The following is a 23,830-nucleotide window of genomic DNA, read 5'->3' as shown; positions in this document are numbered from 1 at the left end:
CTTTGTTCCTTTGTTGAACCTTTTTCTTCCCCACCCTCCATCTCTTGACCCCCTTTATTTTTAGATACATTTTTATTTTATTAATCACATAAATAATAAATGCATGTATGAATTGGTAGTGATAAAAAGATAGTTTTGAATGACTTCCCAGATTTACACAAAATGCAGGCAACGGTAATGAGACAGAGATGTCTGTCCTCAGGGACCCTACGACAGGAGTGAGGATTGTCAAACATCAACATCCAGGGCGTGAATTTCTACAGTAACTGAAGTGAAGGGGTATGGTTGCCTTTACTCTGCAAAAATTTGGACTTCCCTCCTGACTGACTCTGTCCTCATGCATTTCGCCAGGAAGCTGGAGATTCACTGTTCTAGATTCAAAGCCCTTCTTGCTGTGGATTCCCTGTGTATATACTGCCGGGGGAAAACCACCAGCCTCCTTCAATCTGGTCGTGTGTAGTCACAGGTGGAGGGAGCCTGCCGGAGCACACTTACTGGCTAGCGGGTCTGATCTGTGACCTGTTTTGCACATTACCCTGTGATACAGTTGGTGTAAAGTTGGTGTCATGAGTTGGAGATTTTAGTGCAGCTTCTAATACCAGCTGATGCTGTGATCTTTCACAGGTTACATACAGTTCTGCTTCCTCATAGGTGAAATAAGGGTTTCTTTAATCCAAAGTTCTCCTCTGCTTTAAAATAATCATAATTCCAGAGCAAAAACATTTATGTAAATTGACTTGGGGCTCTGCATAATTAATTCCATAGTCAAATGTTTTTCTATTTGTGCTAAACTCTTATTTAAAGCGACAGGGTCGTACATGACTAATACTGTAAAAAAGAAGATCTGTAAAACACAGTGCTTCAAAGGAAAAGGACCTGGGGCTGGGGATTTAGCTCAGCGGCATAAGCGCCTGCCTTGCAAGCAGGCAGTCATGAGTTCGATCCCTGGTACCGATAAAAAGGAAAAAGACAAAAAAAAAAAAAAAAAAAAAAAAAGGACCCATCTTCGTAGGCACTGTGTCTACTGGTTTGCATGTGTTCCCCAATAGATCAGACACAGCAGTAACCACAGGTCTTCACTATGCCCCAAACAGGAAAAATCCAAAGTCAACCTTTGGGAATTTTTTAAGGTTACCAGTTTCATAATGCCACCTCCACTGGAAAGCTTGAACACGTAGTATAAGCTGAATAATTCAATCAGAAGAGGCTTGCCATCATATTTCCCTAATGAGCCTGTCAAAAACAGGCCCTAGCTAGTGCCTCTGGTTTATTCATTGGTATTATTCATTATTCTAACAAGTATCCTGGTCTGTGCTCCACATAGACCAAGTCTAAACACATCCCCTCTTCCCTCGCTCTCTCCCTCCCCGACTCCCACGAGCCTATGACACAGGATTAGCCACATACATACCCAGCAGGAGATAATTCATCCAGAGCCGGGGCCTTTGCCTGGAAATACAGACATCACAAATATATGACATGCAAGTAGCCCCAGTCGTCAAAGAGCTTCCCTGTGCCAAGACGGCCGCCATTCCTGTCTCCAGCAGACTGCTATGACCAGCATCGGAGCACTTGAAGGTGTTGGAGAAGCAGAGGGAAAGGACGCATGCATGTTGGTTTGTTGGACCAGAAGTTCTCCCAAGGACCTAAGCCATCCAGCTCACCAGTGGGTTCCACCCCAGCAGGTTTTCTGCCCTAAATCAGGCACTCACTTCGTGTGCAGGCATGGTGGGGGAGGGGAGCCCCCAGAAGACAGCTAAGGCAGGGCTTGGAGGATTGAAAGCCGGAGATGAGAGGCACCTTCTGGAGAAAAATACAGGGACAGCTGCAGAAATAGATTCTGTGCAGATGAACGTAGGACGTGGATGCAACATTAATGCTGAAATTGATTCCTAAAGGTTACCAGCATTTCAGTTCGTGGCTATACATTGTTGAGTCGATAGAGTCAGCTTCTAACATTTGTTAACTTGGGCAGTGGAAGCATGAGGTGAGGTTCAAGGTCCTGGGGCAGCTGTGTGGCCTCCTGCTGTGGCAGATTGGAGAAACTTCCCTAATGCAGTGCCAGTGTTTCTAGAGGTCGAGAAAAACCTCTGGACCCTTAGTAAAACTCTTTAGTTGAGGCCACAGATGGGTGTGTGGCTGTCAGTGCTGTGGAAGGGCCACTTCCCTCCAGGATGGCTGGAGGTGTCATTCTAAAACACCCGCCATTCAGAACTGTCCCAATTAGGGAGGGGCTGTTCTGCGGAATTTCCTAAACACTGCCACAAGGAATTCTCCCCAGGGCTCTGTGAGAATCCTAACCCTTCCCAGCCTGCTTTATTCTTCTTCCTAAATTTGGGTCTTTGAGCTCAAGGTCCAACTCTGGTCTTTCCTTCTTGCTCATATCCTAATAATTACGCTGGAGCCTGGTGCACAGCAAAGGTAAACTAAAGTATGAAAGTGCCCCACTTATGTCACACACCCCACTTCTGTTACTGACCTGGAGCTGTTATTTGACCTTTTTATTTAAAACTACTTACCGGAGTTCTGTGGGTGTCATTTCTGTCTCCTGTACCTGTGCCTCAATTGCTGTACTTGTAAGCTGTACCCTGGAAAGCCAAAAATCTGATTATCAGCAGAAGCTTTATGTGTATGGTACATGACAACAGTAGACTCGGGCCTGTCCCCTGTCCACGTGTGGCCCTCTCCGGACCAGCCTTCACTGTCTTACTATAACAAATGGCAGCAGTTACACCGAGGCAGCTACCTTCACATTACAGGGTTATTTAGGAGACTCTAATGAGATTCTACATTGGTAGCAACCTTTGCAAATGTAAGTCAGGTAAACTTGTAAGGAACTACTGCGTTAATTTTTAGTTTTGAGATTCCTGTAAGCGTTTGAGTCTCAAATCAGCATGTTAGACAGAGAGTTGCTAAAATCCCAAGACTTTCAAAACACCCAAGTCAGAGAAGTGTGGATGATGTCCCTTGAATTTCAGAAACTGAGAGTTTATTTCCATAACTTACCTCTTTGCTAGTTTCTAAATTTTTCTTGCCCCTGCAATTAATACTCCGGGGTAAATCTCTGTGGAATTGAGGCAGGAATAACTCCATGTTTGTTAGTCAGGAAAATCAAGACTAAGCTGCGGTAACAGGTATACCCTGCAGTCCCAGTGACCTAGCTCACCAAAGCTTTATTTCTCACTCACATAAAATGCAATGCCACTCACAGGGAAGGGGAGCCTCACACTGACTCTGAGGTCTGCGTCCTCTTTGTGTGTGAGACAAAGCTTGCAAAGTTGCTTCACGGAAGGAAGAGGAAGGGAAAGAAGCTCAGAGCTCTGGCCTGGCGTAAGTGACACTGAAAGGTTTGGCCCAGACAGGACACTGTAGCCAGGAAAGCCACAACCGGAAGCAGGAAGCCCCATCTTGCCCTGCCCCTAGGAAGTTACCTGTGACGCCATCTTCCCGCCCCTGGGAATTTACATATGGCGCCAAACCTAGGACCAATGGGCTACCTGTGTATCCCTAATGCCCGCCTTAGGTTCCACCCCAAACCGAGGTTATTTACAGGCCCCCACGCCGCGTGTCCGCCGGAGAGATCGCCGGACGCCAGCGGTGGGGGTTGCCGGTCATCTCTCTCCGTGTTCTCAGAATAAAGGCCGCTTTTTATTTTATATTTCTCATCTTTTGTTAATATTTTTCATCTTTTGGAAATAACTCTATCAGACACATGCCATTTCAACTCAGTCTGCTGACCTAATGATACAACCCAACCCAACTTCAAAAAATGAAAAAGGAAAATCTAGAGGCACCAATGAAATAGTTTTCAAGGGTCAACTTTTTTGTAACACAATGCCGTCACCCCAACAAAAGTCATTGCACGTTATGATTCAGAGCCTCTTCTGAGTTTGGGGCTGTACGATATACACACAGAGGACAGACACATGGTCTGACCTCGCCGGAGGCATTCGGAAGCAGAAAAGTGAGAGCATTTGGCCACGATCTGGTTTTGCAATCTACTTTTTTCACTTTGATTATTATTTATTCTTTTACTTCAATCATGCTATTTCCAAGGATGCCAAAGTTTTTCTTACAAGATGTAGCCCCTGGCCACGCCGACAGCTCTGTGATTCTCCCTGGGGAAGAGACAGTGCCTGTCTTTCTCCTGCTCAAGTCTGCTGGCTCAGGATCCCCTGGGGCTTAGGCTAAGAGGAGGCCACTAAGAGGGAAGGACATCCAGAACTTCCAGCCGGGCTTGTTTGGATTGGCACAGTCTCTGTAAGCAACCCTGACCCCAGAGCTGCTGGAAAATGTGCTTATCACCCTAGGGGGTGGAGCGGGAGGGAGAAGGTCCCAGCTGATAGAATCCGAGTGACAGCTAATGGAAACATGGAGCTCAGCCTTCCAGTAGGGCAGTAGGAGGAGAGAGGGGACCAGCTTCAGGGTGTGGGCAAGCTGTAGTATTCTCTCTGCTGTCCTAGCGAGAGAGGGGCCATCACTGTTACTCATCACAGGGTGGATGGGGGGAAATACATGTAGTCGCATTTCTTTCTTTACCATTTTCTCACGAGAGTCCTTTCCCGCCATCTCGGGATTTCCCAGCAGTCTAAAGGAAAGAGTATTTTAACGTCTGCCAAAACCTGCCACTAATCTCTGGTTGGCTTTCTTCAGCATGGCTTGCTCTTTTGACACAGAGTAGCATGCCTTGATTCTCTTTACCACACTTGACAGTTAGACTGGTTAGCATCAACAGCCATGCCACGACCTCCGTCTCACGTTGCCCTACATCTCAAGAGCCAGAAAGCCAAAATGTACATTCCCTGGTCTGCCTTGCTGTTCAGTAGGGTGCAGTATAGAATTCGCCAACTCACTGTGCCTTCGGGAAGCATTTATAAAGACAACTGTCCTTCTGCAGTTCTGCTGGGGGCTGCCACACACTCCCACCAAATGGGAACTCTCCAATGTGCCTGGGGACCAGACTGGGTCCGCAGGGCAGCTGTGATGGGGAGGGTGGTTTCCTGCACCTTCCTGAACTGTGGTGTCAGCTGCTAGACCAGCCCTGAAGCCCATCGATGACTCTGGGTCTTTGACTTCCCTGCATCCTTCATGCAATTTCACAACCATGTATCCCTGTTTTCAGCCCTGTTCTCCACAATTTGTTTGGGTTGCTCTAACGAAACACCATAAACACAGTGGTTTATGAGCCACATGCTTTTATTTTTGTTTCTCACAGTTCTGAAGGCTGGGAAAACCAAGTTCAAAGTGCTTGCAGAGTCAGTGTCCAGTGGGAATGATAGATGGCACTTTCTAGAAGCATCCTCCAATGATGGAAAAGCTGGGGGGGGTCTCTCTTGGGCTTCATTTGCAATAACATTAATCCCACTCACCAGGGCTTCCTCCCAGGACCCATTTGCCTCCAAAGACCCCATGTCCTGTTATTGCCGGGGGAGAGGGGAATTTGGGGGCACACAAGCATTCGGACCATAGCAAACACCAGAGCGGCTTCTGCTCCTTGCTTTGTACCTGACTTTCTATGCAGGGTTTCTACGCACCACCTCACTCGGACACGCACCAACTCTGCAGCCTGCCCAAGCCACTCACTAAGGGATGGAGCCAGCGTGTGTCCCTAAGACCCAGGATCTTATCTCTGTCCCATGCTGCCTCCTTCCTTATCCCTTAAGAGCCAAATCAAGGCTCACCTTGTCCCCATTCCTCCATTCCAGATGGAGGTCCGTCCCACTCCGCTTTTTGTTGGCTCATCCTGCCTAACAGTGATATTTAATTTTCTCCTCTAATCTTCACCCCACAAAATGAAAGTGGGCTTCTATGGGCAAGAAAAATGCTTTCTCATGTGTATTCTTAGTATTTGTTGGATGGCACTGTGCTAACCCACAGGACATAAGAACAATTCGGAAGGGAAAGGCCTGACCTTCAAGTTAGGCTGATACTTCTCCTCCAAACCAAAGAACTCAGTGGCCACGGGGCAACTACAGGCATTTCGGGGAGATAGGAATACACCTTCTGCAGGGAGGAGAATTGCTATTACCTAAGAAATGGGAGAGGAGGAGGAGGAGGAGGAGGGGGGGGGAGGAGGAGGAGGAGGTGGAGGAGGAGGAGGAGGAGGGGGAGGAGACAGGAACAGCCTAGGATTCCTCACCCAGGGTTCTCTGGACTTTCTTCTTTGCTGTTTGATCATTTTTTGCTTCATTTTCTATGACTCCTATAGTCTCCTTCTGCTATCACTTTACAGAAGACATTGAAGGTCTCCCTCCTCCAATGTACCCATGTGCAGCTGGGCTGGAGGAACCAGATCCCAGAGCAAAGTTCTCAGCTGTGCATACCACCAGCTTTTCACAGAGGGACACTTCAAAGTCATTTCCAAAAGTTAACTTAAAGGAAGCTTGCCAATCTGGAACCTGGCTGTGGGATCCAGCGCACATTTGACTTCTTTCTCATCCGAAGAGCTGAGTTCAAAGTCTTGGAGCAGCTGTAGCCACCGGGTGGAGGACACGACATTGGGACTTGGTGGTGAGCATCTAGATTTGCAATTGGAAAAACTTTAAGAGGTAAAATTAGATTTTCTTAAATTCTATTTTATGCCTTTTCCCATGATCTCTAAAATTTTGATACTCTTTCTAGATTTTTGGTTCTTGAGGGACTTTTGTAAGCACCAGTAAAGACGCCAGCTAAGGCTTCATATTGAAAAGATCAGGGAGGAGGACAACTGGAGGATAAAAATAGAATGGGAAAAAGCAGAGGGAGAGTGTTGGATGGGAGGAGATGGGTGAGGAGCGGAGCGAGGCAGAGGAACCAAGGAGAGGAGAGCCATCGTGAAGAAATCTCTGCAGCGAGCAGAACCTTATTTAAGGCCAACCTCAATGCCGGATTTGACACTCTTACAGAAGTTATTGTTCAGAGTCTTCGTTTTACACAAATCACCCAGTAAATCATTTATAATAATTTGTGATTGTCTCCAGTGAGTGCTTGACCTCACAAATGCCCATCCATCAGTCACTGCTGTGTGTGATCTCTAGACCAGCACCAGTGCTGGCTGCAAACCTGTGAGAAATGCAGACTCCCGGGCCCCGCTCTGGCCCTGCCAATTTGGCATCTGCATTCTACTAAGATCTCCTTAGATGTAGAGATTTAGAAGCCCCGCCCCACAACCCCAGAAATGAGCACACCAAAAAGAGTGGCAGGCAGTGAGGGCTGAGTGAAGCTCTGGTGAACTGCTATGAGATGAGTGTGTTTAGCTCTGTCCTTTGGGAGATTAATTGAAGATTAGGTGATAGATGAGCTGGTAGTAGACTCATGAGTGTTGCCCTACAACAAAACAGGGAAATGTGGTTAAACCTCAGCTACTGGTTCTCAAAGCTTAGGGTGCCATAGCATCACCTAGAGAGCTCATTAAGACACTGATTTCTGGGCCTGACCTGCCCTCCAATATTTCTGGTTCACTAAGTCCAGCATGGGCCTAAAAACATGCCTGGCTCCCTAGCTGCTAGGTACTGCTGATGGTGTTGGTCCGGCCAGGACACTTTGAGAACAACTGCTCAGAGCAATGAAGATACTCTGATAAAAAAGAAAAAATCTTTCTTCTACAAATTACTTGGGATAATTATGGTCTCAAATCCCCCATTGCATCTGTCATCAGTGACCAGGCCACTTCATAGTGACTTCCAGAAAGAGCCCCTCGTGGGAAGGCGCCGATGCGCTTCGGGCAGCTGCATTGGGCTGGAAGCTAATTAGGAGGAAGGCTGGACAGGTCCTGCTTTCCCAAGCCTGTTACCCAATGTACACAGACAGTGGGCTGTGCAGGGAAATTACACAGATGAGACCCAGAAGCTGCCATTTCACCAGGGAAGGTTCTGCCTTTTCATTACGAGGGAAAGCTAACATTTCCCATCTTTCCCTCCACCAAAAGTAGGCAAGCATAAAACCAAAGTCAATTTCTTACAATTTAGTAACCTCAGAACCAGCCAATTATATTCTGGGACATGAGAAACAGCTGTTGTAACATTAGAGCTTGGACGGTTTCATCTCAGCTATTTAAGGGGATAAAAGAGCCAATATTTTCATTCCCTTGTGATATTATCAAGACATGATAAACAACCAAGACTATAGTATTAATTACACTAATTTAGAGAGGAGAGAGACCATTTTAATTGCTCCAAGCTGCAGAATAATTTTTTATGGGGAGACAATCATTCATAAATTCACATTAGATAGAGTACTTTGTCTCCTTCTATCAACAGCAGAACTCCTGGAAGCAAAAGGCAACCACGATCCCTATTTAAGGTGGACTTCAGTAGGAGAATTAATTTCTCATGTCATATGTATGTACATGTTGTAGAACTCTGCCCTGTTGAGTTGTTTGATTTTAAACAAAGAAACGCAAAGAAAGTATTTGTCTTGAGAGAGTTCCTGATCAAAGCAGAAATTAGTGCTGACACAGCTAGATTTAAACACTTTCTTATATATCAAACAGGTACTGGTGCATTAGTTAACAATGGTGGGACACACTTGGAATTCCAGCTGTTTGGGAAGCTGAGACAGGAGGATCACCAGTGTTGTGGCTTGTATCTAGATGCCACCCCTCTCCAAAATCTCATGCAGTCATGAGTGAGATTTTGGGAGGTGGCTGGATCTGGGATGTGGGGCGATGGAATTAAGCAGGCCGTGCTAGGATTAAGGGTGTGAGTGCTACCTGCCCAATGGTGGGTAGCCTAGATAAAACACGAGGGACAGAAAGAGGCTTGACCCAGGCTGTTTCTTACTCCCTTGCTGCCTGTTCTGTGACCCGCCCTGCCATGCCACCCGGCCTGGGAGCCAGCCAACTATGAACTGAAACCTCTCCAAACTGTGAACTAATTAAACCTTTCCTTTCACTTCGGGTGTTGGGTATTTTGTTTGGGCAATGAGGAAAATAACCAAGACAACAAGTTCAAAGCCAACCTGGGAGTGCTAGTGGGACCCCCCCACTTCATCTCAAAACAAAAAATGAATCAGTAAAAAGAGATAAGAATATAGCTCATAGCAGAGTACCTCTGGGTTCAGTCCCAATACCACTAAAAAAAAAAAAAACCTGTAATCACAGCAGGCAGGGGTGAGGTAGGAGGATCACCTCACATTTGAGGCCATCTTGGGGTTCATCATGAGTCCTGTCCCCCCAAAAAGCATATACTGCCTCTCCATGGTTAAGAAGACCAATCAAATGATGGACATCAAAATTAAAATGCTTTATTAACTGTAACAACCTACAAAAGCAGAAGAGAAAGGGAAACTTATCATTTACTGAGTGCTTTCTACACTTAGTTAAGTCTTGATCCTATTTTAAGATTCACAAGAAACTTTAGAAAGAAAACAACATATAAAAGAAAATGCAATGACTATGGAATGAGATGCCAATGTTGTCTGTGTGACAACCACTCCGATAAAATTGTATGACTTTCCTTTCTTTAAGACAGAGTCTTGCCGTGTAGTCAAGGCTGGCCTAGCTCACACTCAGCCTTCCGCCTCAGCCTCCCAAATGCTGGGGTTACAGTATGCACCACCACAGCTGGCCATTGTGGCTCACACTGAGTACCATTACATGGTATGCTGCAGACAGACTCTCCCTCTCACCTACAGAACACGCAGTCTATGTTTGGTTACCTGACAGCCTAGTCTGTAAAGGCTCCTAGGGTTAGAAGCTATGTTTGCTTCCAGTGGTTGGGTTAGGAGGGTTGTGTGAAGCTACCTTGGAGAATTCAAGATCTTCCGGGAAATGTCTTTGAAGATCCGGGAAATGTCTTTGAAGAGCTGTTGGATGTTGCAAGCACTGGTGTGGCTTTCAGCTACACACTTGTAATCCCAGCCCACAGTGGCTTGGTCCAGCATTCCAGAAGTACTCATTCTGGAAACTCTCTATCAACGTTGTTAACGAAGTCAGGTTTGCCAGGCATCCCACAGGGGTACGTACATGTGCCACAGTGATGATAGAGCACTGGTAGGGACCAGATCATCCCTCCCTTTTAGCACTCTGAGAACTGGATTGGAGGACAAATCAATTCAGTATGGCACCACCAGCAGGGCTTACACCAAGGAAGGAGGGACTGGGCGAAATCACAAGAATGTACCCTGAGATTATGCACTCCCCACTAGCTAGGACCTGGGGGCACTGCTATAAATGGGGAGCACCCAGGAGAGTATGAAAACTCTGAATATTGGGCTAGGGATTTAGCTCAGCGGCATAAGCACCTGCCTTGCAAGTAGGCGGTCGCGAGTTCGATCCCCAGTACCGATAAAAAAAAAAAAAAAAGATTTCTGATACAAACAGTAATTGAAAACTCTGAATATTGTGAAGTTCTGACCCATCGAATTCCTTTTGATGTAGAAATAGTTTCCTAAAGTTAATGTCCAATGGGGAAATTGAGTAAAATGTGAAGCAATAATATGAACATGAAAGATCATGCAGGAGAACTGTCTGTATCAATCAAGACCAATGCTTAAACACACCATCGGGAGAGAATTTCAATCACAAAACTGCATTGTTCAATGTGATCTCACGTTTATTTAAAAATGTACAAACACAAGTACAGTGTGGAGGTGTATATGTGGGGATGTTGAGTTTGAGTTCGTTTGATAATAGCTATAGGCCTTCTCATTTTCACCTTGCTTATCTATGCTTCCTGAATTTTCTACAGAACCATATAACTTGTAAGAATAATTTTTTTCAGTGTTATTTTTCTTACTACTGGGATAATATTAAGTAATATTCATTGAAAGTGTACTGCTACGTGTAGTGTTTTTGCCTCTGTTAGGTCATTTTTTCCTCCCATTATTTATGCAGTTTTCTTAAATGGAACAAAGCTTCATTTCAAGGAAGCAAAGGAATTAACATTAAATGTAGAACTTTGTGTGTTCTTTCCACTGCTCCTTGGAATGTGGAACTTAGGCTTTCCCCAACTCCTTCCAAGAGGCTTCATTTTGGAAACAGGCAGTAAATTACAGAAAGGATGAGTTGGGGAGGAGGATCCCAGCATAGATAAGATAGTGACTAAAGATACAGCGGAAGTTCCTTCCTGTTCCAGAATCCATATTATCTTGGCCAAAAGAATCCTCATCTAAGTGAAGGCGCATAGCTGTTATATGGATACTGCTAAAACTGCTTCAAAGAAATATCTTTGTTTTAGTTGAAAGATACAAAGAGGGATGAAATAGAGTTGAGGAGAAAAGCTGGACACTCTGCAGTCCTGGACCCGAAACTGGACCCCAGACCAATAGATCTTATAAGAGACCTCGAGCATGTCCATACCAAAGATCCCCACAAAGTGCCATTTATCACTGTTGTATGATGACCTTGGATGCCATGGGACAACTATCCCCCCAGAATTAATCTTGGATTGTTGTTGTTGTCAACCAACATTTACTTATTTTTTACTTTGTGTGAGTGTGTGTGTGCAAGTGTGTTTGTGTATGTGTGTGCATGTGTATGTGTGCGTGTGTGTGTTTGAAGAAGGCTCTTCCTCTGTAGTTCAGGCTGACCTTCAACTCACTTGGCAGCTCGAGCTGGCTTCCAACGTGTGGAGATCCTTCTGCCTTGTCCTCTTAAAGCGCTGGGATTACATTGTACACTGCCACAGCCAGCTTTCTTATTAAGTAATTTTTAAAAGCTTAATTGTCATAAAGACTCACATCAGTGGAGATGAAGCCATCCGCGACCCAGCCAGCATCCTACCTTTGTTCCTCACTAACGCAATACAAATTTTGTTTGGGTGCCGAGCAGCATCTCCCTGGAATACAGAGGCTCAGCTGTGATGGATTATTTTCAGCCCCTGAGGATGGAGGTTTGGGGACAATTTTCCTCTTTGATAAGAAAGCATACGACCTGAACAGAAGGGGCTGTGGCTCCCCTCCCTTGATGCTTTTGGTTTAGGTTATGTGGGAACAAGAAGCATGGGGAGGCTGGGCCATTAGCAAAGACGTGATGACCACGGCAAGAATCACAAAATGAGAATTTTCCAAACCTTAGCCTCGTAATGACATCATTGCCTGCTGCATCCACCACGCCTATCCCTGGACACCTGTCAAGTGGTGAGCTAGTGGGAACGCCTTTTGCTGAAGCCCCTTTTAGTGGAAGTATGCTGTTATTTGCTTTATAAACCAGCTGGAGAAAGAAAAGCAAGTGTGATTCTGTCTTTATTATCATATCTTGTTAATCTATTTTTTAATGCTCTTTATAACCATTTCAGCCACCAAATTGGAAACTAAAACTTATGTCACTTAGCATTTGCCTGCAGACACAGAAAGTAGTCCCTGCAGGAGGACAAGAAATGCAATGGAGCTGCCTGGCGCTAGTCGTGTTTTGTTTGTCGTCTGGGTGGTTGGACACATGCCTGCAGCTGGAGGAAGGGGAAGAGGAAAGAGGAAGATGATCTTTTTTTCTGCAGTCCTGAGGTGGTTCCACTGCTGCTGAGTCACTCTGGGACTTCTCAGTTGTTAGAAGAAAGCAAGCAACACAGCTCCTACAGGGTAAAACAAACTGTCGTGGACCGTATAGTTTATGGTGAATTTCATCAGTTCTGGTCTCCAAGAGAAGCCTGTATTCTAGGAGATCTAAAGTGGGAAGCACTTTATTGATGGCATTGACCATAAAGCCAGAGAGCCTGCGCACAGACAGCTGTGGGCCGTGGCAGCTGCCACCAGAGCCCTCCCATGCAGGCAGCCTGGAGCAGCGAGGGAGGGATGGACACCAGGGATGGATGCTGGCTGCTTAGCCGGGCCGCCTGGTCACTGCAGGGACATCACCCAGGGAACGCTAAGCCTTCTCCCTGGAACCAGCCGGATTGCATACTTGGGTGAGGAATTTAGCCTTGAAAACAAGTTCCAGCCAGTAGTAAACCTGCTGAGAATAAGGCGAAAGGGCTTACAGAAATAATATAGCAATTCCAAACGTGTGCCTCCCTTTACTGATTACAAGCAGCCCTGAAATACAAATGAAAACCAATTTATTCTAAAGAAACTCCCATGTTCCTATTGGCCTGTATATTTCAAAGGTGATTTATCAGGCTGCTTAATTCTCAGGTGGTATTTGTCTCCAAACTTAATTTTTTTTCTACTCTTTTCCTGCCCCCCAACCTCCACCCTGATTCAATTTACATTACTTTGCATTGCTAAAGAGATTCACCAGCTCCTCCATGTATTTGTAGTTTTAGTGTTCATATATTTAATGAGCACTTACAGTATATCAGGCATGGTGTGCAAGGACCAGCCTGGTCTTCATGAAGTCGATGTTCCTACTGAGAGTTCCATACTGTTAGTAGTATGCTACATTATACATAATCTTAAAGGGATTTTTAAAAAGGACACCCGGGTGCAAAGCAGGAAATTATGCCCGTGGGCATCACGAATAGTCTTCCTTCCATCAGCAGTGGAATGAGGGAGGAACACTGTCCCTAGTGAGGTACAGACCATGTGTGGGGATGGACCACAGTCCTCCAGTCCTTCCTCCAACCCAAGGAAGCCTCACGTCAAGCAGATCTCTTTCCAGCACTCATAACCCTGGCCAACATGACCTACTGTCAGATTTCAATCAGCCAGTGTCTTAAAGCAAGACTCGGCTTAGACAGTACATGGACGGAGCCTCATCGATCTGAAAGTCAAATTCCTACCTGACATGAAGAGATCCAGGGCTCCCAGCTGCTTTCTCTTCCAGTAAGAGAAAAAAAATCTCAGGGTGACTCAAACTGACAGAGGATCTGTCCCATTCGGTGTTGCATTTGTGATGTGCCTGACAGCCATACAAATACATGCGCACTACATGCACAAGAGTGTACGACAGGACTCCTCTCATATAGACTGGAAATCAGTTCATGAGATAGACAAACACAACAGAGAGACTAGCACTGTGACCGCTGGCCTTGCTGTCCAGAAACCCTCCCTGGCTGTGTCCAGCAGGTCAGCCTGAGTGCCACCAGGCAAAGGATGGAAGGGCATCGTGGATGACAAGCCTGGGGGACCAAGGACGCGAGACCCCAGCTTGTGTGCAGAAGGAACTTGCTTGAGGCTGCCAGAAGGTGACTGGAGAGCATCTACATTAAGGTGTAAGCAGACCGAACTGGGCTGTGGTGGGACTCTTCAGGTGGGGCGAGGAACTCAGAGATGCACCAGCCTTGTGTAAGGTGGTGTCTGAATATCACTAAGTGGGGGACAAGGAAGGAAGTGTAATTTTTCTTGATACAGCAATGCACAACACAAGCATCTATTTGGGAATGTTCCCCTCTGCAACCCTATCAGCTATTCAGCCCCACACACATCGCTCCCTCCAGGCAGGACAGAGAAACAGGGACCTCTTGCACTGTCACTGAGAACAGGAACCCGCCTTCCAGGCTGTCCCCTTCCCACCAGGCAGCCGGGTCAAACACAGCCGGTGGCCAGGGAGTCCTGTTTAATTCAAGCAGGAAGAGCAAATGTACTTGGTGGTTTGGCTCTCAGGGACCCTGGTGGAGGTACAACCCACTCCTCCTGCTCTGTCTCCTGAAAAGCAAGGAGCCAGGAGAGAAAGTCGGGAAATGATTGCCCTCTCCTCCGTGAGCCCAACTCCCAAGGCCAGGATAGGCTGAGTGGGAACGGACTGCCGAGTCTCTGGAGGTGAGCCCGAGGCAGGCCCACCGCAGGTCAGCCCATCGGGTTCCAGCAGGGACAGGGCAGAGTCCGGGGTCCTAGTTCCATTACCTTTCTGACAGCATTTTTCTTTTGTCTTTTTCAGTACCAGGGATCGAACTCACAACTGCCTGCTTGCAAGGCAGGCGCTTATGCCACTGAGCTAAATCCCCAGCCCCTTCTGACAGCATTTTTAAGAGCTTTTTCTTTTCTTTGTATTGGTGTGCAGTACGTAATGATTGCGTGGCTCATGTGGAGTTGGCACACTCACGCACACAGTGTCTAATTTGTTTTCATGTCCGCCCCCCCCCATTCCCCGCCCTCCTTCTCTTGGTCCCCTGCCCTTCTGTAAAAGGTCTATCTCTGTGTTTCTGATTACCTTCTTTTGTTTTGCTGTTTCTTTTTACTTTAGGTTTCTTAAAGAAAAATCAGGTGATACTGAAGCTCGCGTGTCCGACCCATTTCACTTCACAGGACGGTCTCAAGGTGCATCCGCTTTCCTACGGATGACTCGAGTGGGTCCTTGACAGCAGCCTTGGAAACGGCAGTGGCTATGATCACAAGGACAGCCAGAGTGGAGAAAGACCCCGAGTGACTGTCAGGGGACCCAGTCACAAGTAATGTCCACCAGCGGGCTGGTCCATTAGCATGTTGGTTTAGTTGCTCATTCATTACTGCAGATTGGTGCTACGCAGTGGATGAGGGCCAGCGTCCTGGTCACTTCCTCAGAAACACAGATTCCTGGGCTCTCTGCACCTCCTGTGGTAGGGAGTTCCTAAGAAGAGGCAGCAGTGATCGGATGTCAGTTCTGAGAGGCAGTGACACAAAGACCCAGGTATGGCCTTGGCTGGCCTTTCACTTGCTATGAAGGATGCCAGCTGCAACTGTGGACAGCCTTCTGGGAGGTCCACGTGATAAGGAGCTGATGCCTTCCGTCAAGTCCTGCCTGACTGCTCAAGGCCTTGGGCCCCGTGAAACCCCTGACATCCACATTGGAGCCTTGTGAGAGACTCAGTGGTGACCCACAGAAGCTGGGTGGTCAGGAATGTTTGTTGTTTGAACCCTCTATTTTGAGATTAATTTGTTATGCAGCATTGGGTAGCTAATACAACTACTGCATCAGAAACTCTGCAAGTGGGGCCAGGAATGGATATTTTAACATGTTTTCCAGGTGATTCCTATGCACAATTTCAGAGGCATTTTATACCCAAACTCAAAGCAAAAGCTTTTGAGTCAAACTCTAGGGTTCAAATCCCAGTTGGGTCAATTCCCAGCCCCAAGGGCTTGAGTGGTAACTGACCTCTCTGAGCTTTCATTTCTTCTGTAAAATGTCACTTATTTACACCAGTATGTACTTCAGGGCTGTGAAAAGCACTCACTGGATTATCATATTTAAAACAGTGCATCGCCTGTCAACGGTGAGCACAGTACATTTAGCAATGATGAAGTCACCCTGCAGACTCTACAAGGGGCGGGCATTGTGCTAGCTGCTGATGTTCCATGGGCACATCAGACATTGCCCACTTCCCCTGGCACCAGTGCCCTGGGGATGGGGAGGGACAGCTGAAGACTCTGGGACCGACTTCTGCAGTCTGGAGGCCAGACGTGGGCTCTCCCATGAACCAACACTTGCAGGAAAGATGCAAGGTGTGGGCTGGAGCCAGCTCAACACTCACGTCTGGTTTTTGGAATCTCTACAGCTTCCTTTTCATATGGACAACAGGCAAACCTGTCATAGCAGCTGACTCTTCAGAGAGAAGCTGCTGGAAGGAGGTGGATCGTCCGTGTCTCTTTCTCGGGGCTCCAGCCATGGGTTTAATTTTTGCTCCTGACCAGACTGCCCACCTCTTAGCCCCGCCCTCTTTCTGGAAGGTTCTTTCCACCCTCCTTGCTCGGTGGGCCCATTCTGATCCTTCGTCTGCTTAATGCCTCTCGGGGAAGTCTGCCCGCCGGTCCTCTCTGAGAACTTCCCGTTTGCCCAGCAGCGCTGCCCTCAGCACTTAGTGAGTTGCTGGTTCTCCTGTTTGCCGTCAGCATCTCCAGCAGACATCACTGTCTCTGGTCTGTTCTACTTGCCATGCTGCACACCACAAGAGGAGGAGGTGAATGGATAAATGGGTAAGTGAACGTGTTTTTCACCAACACTGCAGCCCTTCATACTTGGCTCACATGTCTATCTCAGGTATGAAGGGCATCCATTTCAATTCAGGAGACCAAACGCTAAAAATAACACTGCAAAAGTAAGTCACTTTCACTCTTCAAAGCTGCTCGGAACAGGCTGGGTGGGAGGGTTCACCGAGTCTCCTCCCGGGTGCTGGCGTGAGGCTAAGTGTTTCCCATGTGCAGCCATGGGAAGGGGTGATATGGAGAAACTGAGGTTTAGAATTCTTCAATCACTGACCTAAAGTCATAGCCAGAAAATAAATAATAAATCACTAAATGAAAAGTCCCAGCCAGTACCGTGGCTCAGAAAAGTTCACAGGAAAGCTAGAGGTCAGACGTGAAGCCTCCGCGTTGAGTCACTGGACTCTCTGGTCCCCCGTGGCATGCCACTCTAAGTAAACGTTCTGCACCAAGGCTGTGGACGTGTACACCACTGAGCAAAGGTAGCACATGACCCTGCATCATCAGACCAGGTGGAGAAACACCACAGAGGCTTTGCAAGGTTACAGCCAGGAGGCCGTAGCCGTGAACACGAGAGCTGGGTTGGCACCCACTCACTGGTTCCTATTCACGGTGACCCCTTCTCCCACCTGGGGGTCCTATGCTGCCCGAAGGAATGAGGTCAGGAGGGCAGGAGACAGTCGGACAGATGCAGAGGAGTGTGGCCACCTCAGAAACAGGGCTGCTGGTCTCCTGCTGAACCCCCAAAGCATTAACATGCTTCTTGTCAAGACAGTGTGTAATTTATAGCAACTGGAGGTTCCTCTTGCAAGAAATCCAGGACCAGGCAAGCCAAGCGCGGTGACAGATCACAACTTTAGATGGAGACCTTGCTTTGCCTTTTTTTTTTCTGCCTTTCTTTCTTCCTTCTTTTCTTCTCTTTCTTTCTTTCTCTTTCTGTCTTTCCTTTTCTCTGTTTCTTTCTTCTTCCTTCCTTCCTTTTTCTTTCTTGGTGACAGGGTAGGAGGAGAGGGATAGGAGAGGGAAAGCTTCCCAGAGCCCTGGATGCAATCTGCCTTCTGCCCAACAGGTTGTGACTGAAGGTTCCCGTTAGTAACAAGCCTCCCTCCACAGGCAGAAAAGAACAAGAAAACGGCTTGTCCAGGCTCACACCAGACTCAGGCCTGCATTCTTCCCGCATCACAGGGAATGACTGGTTCCAGCAGTGAGAGCTGGTGTCCCCAGCTAAACCCCCAGGGGAGAGGACAGCAGTCCGGAAAAATGTGAATTATGCCTGTTGAGCAATTCTCTTCTCAAGGTTTACTTAAAGCCAGGAGGATATTTTTAGTCTACTTTGATGATATTCAGATTTTCAGAGCACTGAGGCCTAGGCTAACATTTACATATAAATATATCAAAGTGTATTTAATTATTAGTCATCTTCATACCTTTGTCCTTATGGTGCGTGAGCTGGCTGATCACACTCCCACCATGTGACCAGGGAAATGAACAAGGTGAGGGTTTAAAGAAACAAACGGGGAGGCGGAAGAGTGCGGAGGTGTTCCTGGGGTGGGGGTGAGTTTATGTTGGGTTTTAATTTGGAGAATGGTTCACTGCTGCGCAGGGGAGTACATGTCTGCAATCCCCGCTCCTGGGAAGGCTGAGGCAGGAAGGTGGTGCCTCGGCAACTCAGTGAGACCATTTCAGAATCAAATAAAAAGGGCTGGAGGTGTGGTCAGTGGTACAGTGTTTGCTTAGCATGCACGAGGCCCTGGGTTCAAAACCAGCAACACTAGAAAAGAAAAAAAGGAGCAGTTTGTTTAAATTGAAAGTTTGTAGGATGGCTGCCTCGTTCAGAAGAGAGCCCCTACCCACACTACGCCCCTGAGAATATGTGTGCATTCTCACCTACTCAGGCTCCAGATATCATGCAAATGGCTTGGAAACTTGTGTATCAGCCACAAGAATCCCAGCATTCAAAGAAACCAAGGAAGCGCTACCAAGAAACCACCTTGGAGCACGCAGAGGTCACCTGAGGGACTCACTGTGGTCCACCACGTCGGCGTGAAGCAGCAAGAGACCCCGGATTCCATGCGTGGCTCACCAGAAACGATTTAGACAATCGTGCGATGCACTTAGCAAAAGAAGACTGGACGTGATGTAACCTTCTTGAGTGACTCAGCAGGCACCTGCCAGGGTCTCTGGGTTACGGTCATGAGTTATGACTGTACCACGGGACCATAAAAGAGCTAGATGATTAAAAATAATCTTGTTGACAGAATGTAAGACAAACTCGATTCTACTGCATGTCCAGGACAGGGTTGCCAGCCAATTGCAGAATCCAGAGGGCTCGGCTCTGATGGGAAAACGGGCTTGAACTGTGGGGTGATGGGTTCCCCAATTTCCTCGTCTTCCTGAGTGAATGCTTCTCATTTTCTCTCAGTCACTGCATCTGTGGATGGATCTACAGATGTCTATGGAAGCCCACGCAGACGTGGCCACTTCCTCCTCTTGTAGGATGTCACCTGGGTCAGCGTGGGTGTGTTTATTTCTTCCTGTGTCTCTTTCTTCCCTGGGGTGAGGGTCCCTAGAAGTGGGGACTCGTATGGCACCTACATCTTTTTTTTTATTTGTGTACATGTTGGTGTGTGTGATGGTTAGTTACATCTGTCGTGGAGGATCTGTGCACACACACACACACACACACACACACACACACACACGCTTGAAGGTGTGCGAGAGTGGAGAACGCAGCAATTGTGGACAAGCAATCAGGTAGGGCCTCTGTCTCCTCCACCAGGGGTCAGTAAAACTTTTATGGGACACCCAAGATGACACCCACATTTAGGAGAGGTCCTGTTTCTTGGCCACCATTTGTCCCTCAGAAAAGGAAAACTAGAGGCTTCTGATAGAATTGCAAATTCTAGGGTCAGTCCCAGATCCAGCAAATCAGATGCTCTGGAGTCAGCACCCGGCACCCGTCTGAAGGGCCCATCAGGCGATTCTGACTCCTGCTGACATTGAGCCACTGGTCTCATGCTTCTAACTCATTTCTGCCTCAGGACATTTGAACTCGCTAGACCTTAGGCCTGGGGCACTCTGAAGGCCCCAGCAACCCTGCCTGCTGGACCTCTGAATGATGCAGAGAATGAAACTGCCAACCTACTATGTCCGGTATGAGCTTGTGTTCTCTAAAATTGAAGAATGAATTTTAGGAACACAAAGGTTAAGAGTAGAGTATATTGGCGAGGGATTTAGCTCAGCAGCATAAGCGCCTGCCTTGCAAGCAGGCAGTCATGAGTTCGATCCCTGGTACCAATGAAAAGGAAAAAGACAAAAAAAAAAAAAAAGTGTCTTCAAGAGTAGAGTATATTTATTAAGAGAAGGAAAGCTTCTGTCTAAAGAGAGACAGAAGGGGTCCTGAGCGGGTTGCCCAGGACTCTGTCTTTCCTAGGGACTTTTATAGAACAAAATCATGGGGTGAGACAGGTTCAAGGTGGGGGAAGACTGGGAACTCACAAGGCAGATGGGCATGAGGTGGGACGTAACTATAGTTAGCCAATAGGATCAATAGTTCAGGTAAAATTGATTACATTGGGGACAAATGGGGCAGCAAGTCACATAGAAAGTGGGCATTCTTAAGGAGCAGTGACTCTTCCCTAGAGGGTTGGGGTGGTGACTCCAGGCTTCCTCGGGGTGACAGGGAGCTAACCATTTAGAATATCAGTCCTTAGGATGTGGGTGCATTTGTGTGATCTTTTGTCCTGAGGCCCGGCCCACAGCAGGAGGGGTCAGTCTCCCCAGTTGCCAGGTGTCTGCTCTGCTCCACTGAGGCCCAGCCCTGTCTGGCTGCCTGTAATATTTCTAACCAACTCAGTTGCCTGCAACAGTGGGACATCCCCTCGCCACAGAGACTTCCCCACCTAGCCCTTTACGGTCAGCCTCCCTGGTTTCTTCACCCCGGTCTATGGCGTTGTCTCTGGAAGCTCTCCACTGAACGATCAGAAATTACCTGATCCTGGTCCGTTCACTTGTTATTCATCATCCGACTCCTCCAGGTGAATGACAGCAGATGCTCCTGTCTTCCATACCACTCTGCCCTATACCTATGTACCCAGCACATAGTAGGTCCTTAACAAAAAGTTTCCCCGATTAATGTGCAGGAGAGTTTTTATTATCATTGTTGTTGTTGTTAGCTGCCTTGAAGAGGGAAGACAAATTCAAAGGCAGGTGCAGTGCTGTGGGCCGGCCTTGCATGAAGCTCGAAGCTGAGGATCCATTCTAAATGCATCCCTTGAAAATCTGCTGCCCTAGGGCTGGCTGGTCCATCAGACCCTCGGGTCTTTGCCAGGCTGGGTTTGTTTCCCAAGAGCAGCAGCATCTGCAGACAGCTCTGGAATCACTGCTGGGGATGCAGGTGGATATGGGGGCTGGGGAAGAGGCAGGACTGCTCCTTACCACAAGGGATGAGCAGACCTAGCTGGCAATGGTGCCCAGGTCCAGAATGCTGACCTTGGCCTTGGCCTCCTGCTCCTCTCTGACCCTACACTCCCCGCTCCTCAGCACGTATACTGTAAGGACCAGCGGTGCCAGACCAGGTGCACAGTGAGGTTCACCTAAGGAGTGGGAAGGACCTGCTGGGTCCCCCTGAGCCTGAGTCTCAGTGCCCTGTGTGTCATGGCTGAGGAGGACCGTGGCTGTCGTGGTCACCTCAGGAGGAACCCTGGCCTGGGACTCCAGAGGTGCCGGTGGCGGCCCCCTCACCTGGCCCTTGATTAATTCCCTGCGGCCACCATCCTCCTCCCCTGCTTAGGTTCACTCTCCTGTGTTAGTGCACGCAGGAGAAGCCACTGCTCCTCTCACCGCTGGTGTCCCGCAGATGTACCCAGCACCTCTTACCCTTCCTGGCCTTCTTCCCTGCCCTCGCACCCTGCCCCTAACTCCCCACTTGCACAAGATCTGTCTCTCTGTCTCATTTAATTTAATTTTTGTCTTCTTGAGATAGAGTTTCACTCTGCAGTTCAGGCTGTAGCCCAGGCTGCTCTGGAATTCCCAAGGATCCTCCTGCCTCAGCCTCCCAAGCGCTGGGATTACAGACATGCACCACCATGCCTGGCTTTCCTGTCTCCTTTATCTGCCGTCCAGTTGTCTAGTCATACTCTTGGCTTCTCAGATAAGAGAACCCACTTGATCCTGAACTGTCCGCTGGGTCTGATTTATGTCCCGTGACATGATGGTTTCTTGGCGCCTCTGTTTTTCCACAGATGACTCCAGCTGGTCTGCTTTGTGGCACAGTGATACCCCACTTTATCCACTCACCTCGTGGTGCACACGTGGGCCGCTTCCAAGGCTTAGCTCTGGGGAGTTGTAGGACTGTGACCACGAGAGAGCGTGGACTTCAGTCATCTGATGCCTTCCAGGCTTCTGAGAAGATGCCTGGGGGGCCCTAATTGGGCGATCCGGGTGTCTATATTAGGTCGTTTGAGGCCTCTCCGTGCTGAGGCCCACGGAGGTTGCCCCAGCCCACACTCCCACCACAGCGGAGCAGGGTCCTTCCTCCCCACCGCCCTGCCGGGAGCACTTGTTATAGATTGCTGCCTTTATGATGGCCCCCCTTTCAGGCCAAGATGAAACTTTGGGCTGCTTCAGTTGGGGTTTCTGTGGGGGCCATCGGCGTCCAGTATCTTCTCAGGTATCTGTGGGCCGTGTTCTTCCTCTGGGTGCTTACTTCTTGCTCCACCTCCTCCCTCGTTCCCCCTCCTTGGTCCACGTGGGCGATGGTGACTCTCACCTAAAGGATCCCAGATGTCGGACCCTGCAAGTCTGAGCCCGGCCCTCAGTCCCTGCTGGCTGCAGGGAAAGATCTGGCCCTGGGCTCCGATTCTGCCTTGGCATCAAGCTCCCCAAGTCCGCTGGGCTTTCCCTAAGAACCCAGCTGCTACCCTGTCACATGTCATCTGAGTGACACTTTATGAAGATTGATTGGGTATATTCACCACCATTTAAACATTTACTAATTCTGGCGTTTCAATATGTTTTCCAATTTTGGACTCGTCTTTTTCCCAATGGAAATGTAATCATAGACCTTTGAAAAATCATTTGTGTCTGGGGTGCTGTGTATAGAAAAAGGGACGTCTGACAGGCAAGATGTACACACCTAGAATCCTAGCTACTCGGGAGGCTGAGGCTGGAAGACTGCGAGCTCAAGACCAGCCTGGGCAACTTGGTCAAACCCTGCTTCAGAATAAAAAATAAAATGGGTGGAGGGTAATAACTGAGTGGGGAGGGCCCTGGGTTTGAGCCCTGCTCTACATTTAATCTCCAGTATAGAAAACAAAAAGAAAGAGAAGGAGAAAGAGAAAGAGAAAGGAGAGAAAGAAAGAGGTTTTAGTTTCCTGTGTGCCTGTGAAAGCAGGGGAGTGTTTTCTAGGACTCCCACGCCAAACATTCCCATTTTTGCCTTATAGACAATGGGATCGAATTAATTAATTAGCTGAACAAATAGGAGTTTAGTGACAGACACTATAGTTGCTGGTACTGTATTGGAGAATAGAAAACCCAAGCTCCTGCCCCATGGAGCTCACACTGGAAATGTAACAGATAAATAAATTAACAAATCGGCATACAGTCTGCCAGGTGTTGATTGGTGTTAAGGAAGAAAATAAAATAGCACAAGGGGCTAGGAGAGTGGAGAAGGTGCCGCTGTTTGATTTAGGTGGTCTCTAGAGAAAGCTAATCTGAGAAGAGACTTGAAGCCAGTCAGGAAGCATTCCCTGTGGATACAGAGAGCAGACTGGCAAAGGCAAGCATGTGCAGAGGTCCTGGGGCAGGAGCATGTTTAGCATAAGTGAGGAACAGCAAAGTCTCCAGCTGGGCTGGAGAAGAGAGAATGGCCTACCTAGGAGAGGCAGAGGCCATGAGCAAAGGTCTGCGTGATTTTTTAGGTTATTGCAAGGATGAAGAGAGCCAGGCACCCTGCAGGACTCCAAATAGAGGAGGTACAGGACCTGAGGCATTGCTGGTGGATTTACAGTGGAGTCACCTGCACTCCATCAAGCCATTCTCAGGATTCCTAGTGAAAGGAGCAGAATGAGGTCACACA

General features: G+C 47.9%; 1 long non-coding RNA gene across 2 annotated transcripts in view; it reads left to right on the top strand.

Annotated features, from left to right (window-relative positions):
• Window positions 1-23,626, top strand: part of LOC106025749 (uncharacterized) — a 60,958-nt gene extending 37,332 nt beyond the window's left edge. The window contains exons 2-4 of one of the 2 annotated variants that reach the window (XR_010050257.1): window positions 6,233-6,548; window positions 15,038-16,743; window positions 18,645-23,626. This is a non-coding gene — a long non-coding RNA (uncharacterized LOC106025749). Of the gene's footprint in view, window positions 1-6,124; window positions 6,549-15,037; window positions 16,744-18,644 lie in introns of those variants that run through there. The other variant, XR_001199336.2, reaches the window with a different exon arrangement.
• The last annotated feature ends 204 nt before the right edge of the window (window positions 23,627-23,830 follow it).

This window comes from Cavia porcellus, unplaced genomic scaffold, assembly GCF_034190915.1.
Source record: "Cavia porcellus strain 051 isolate PalLab524CR breed Dunkin Hartley unplaced genomic scaffold, mCavPor4.1 scaffold_10, whole genome shotgun sequence".
NCBI classification, from domain to species: domain Eukaryota; kingdom Metazoa; phylum Chordata; class Mammalia; order Rodentia; family Caviidae; genus Cavia; species Cavia porcellus.
The sequence above is the reverse complement of the archived record's forward strand: the minus strand, read 5'-3'. Positions and strand labels throughout refer to the sequence as shown.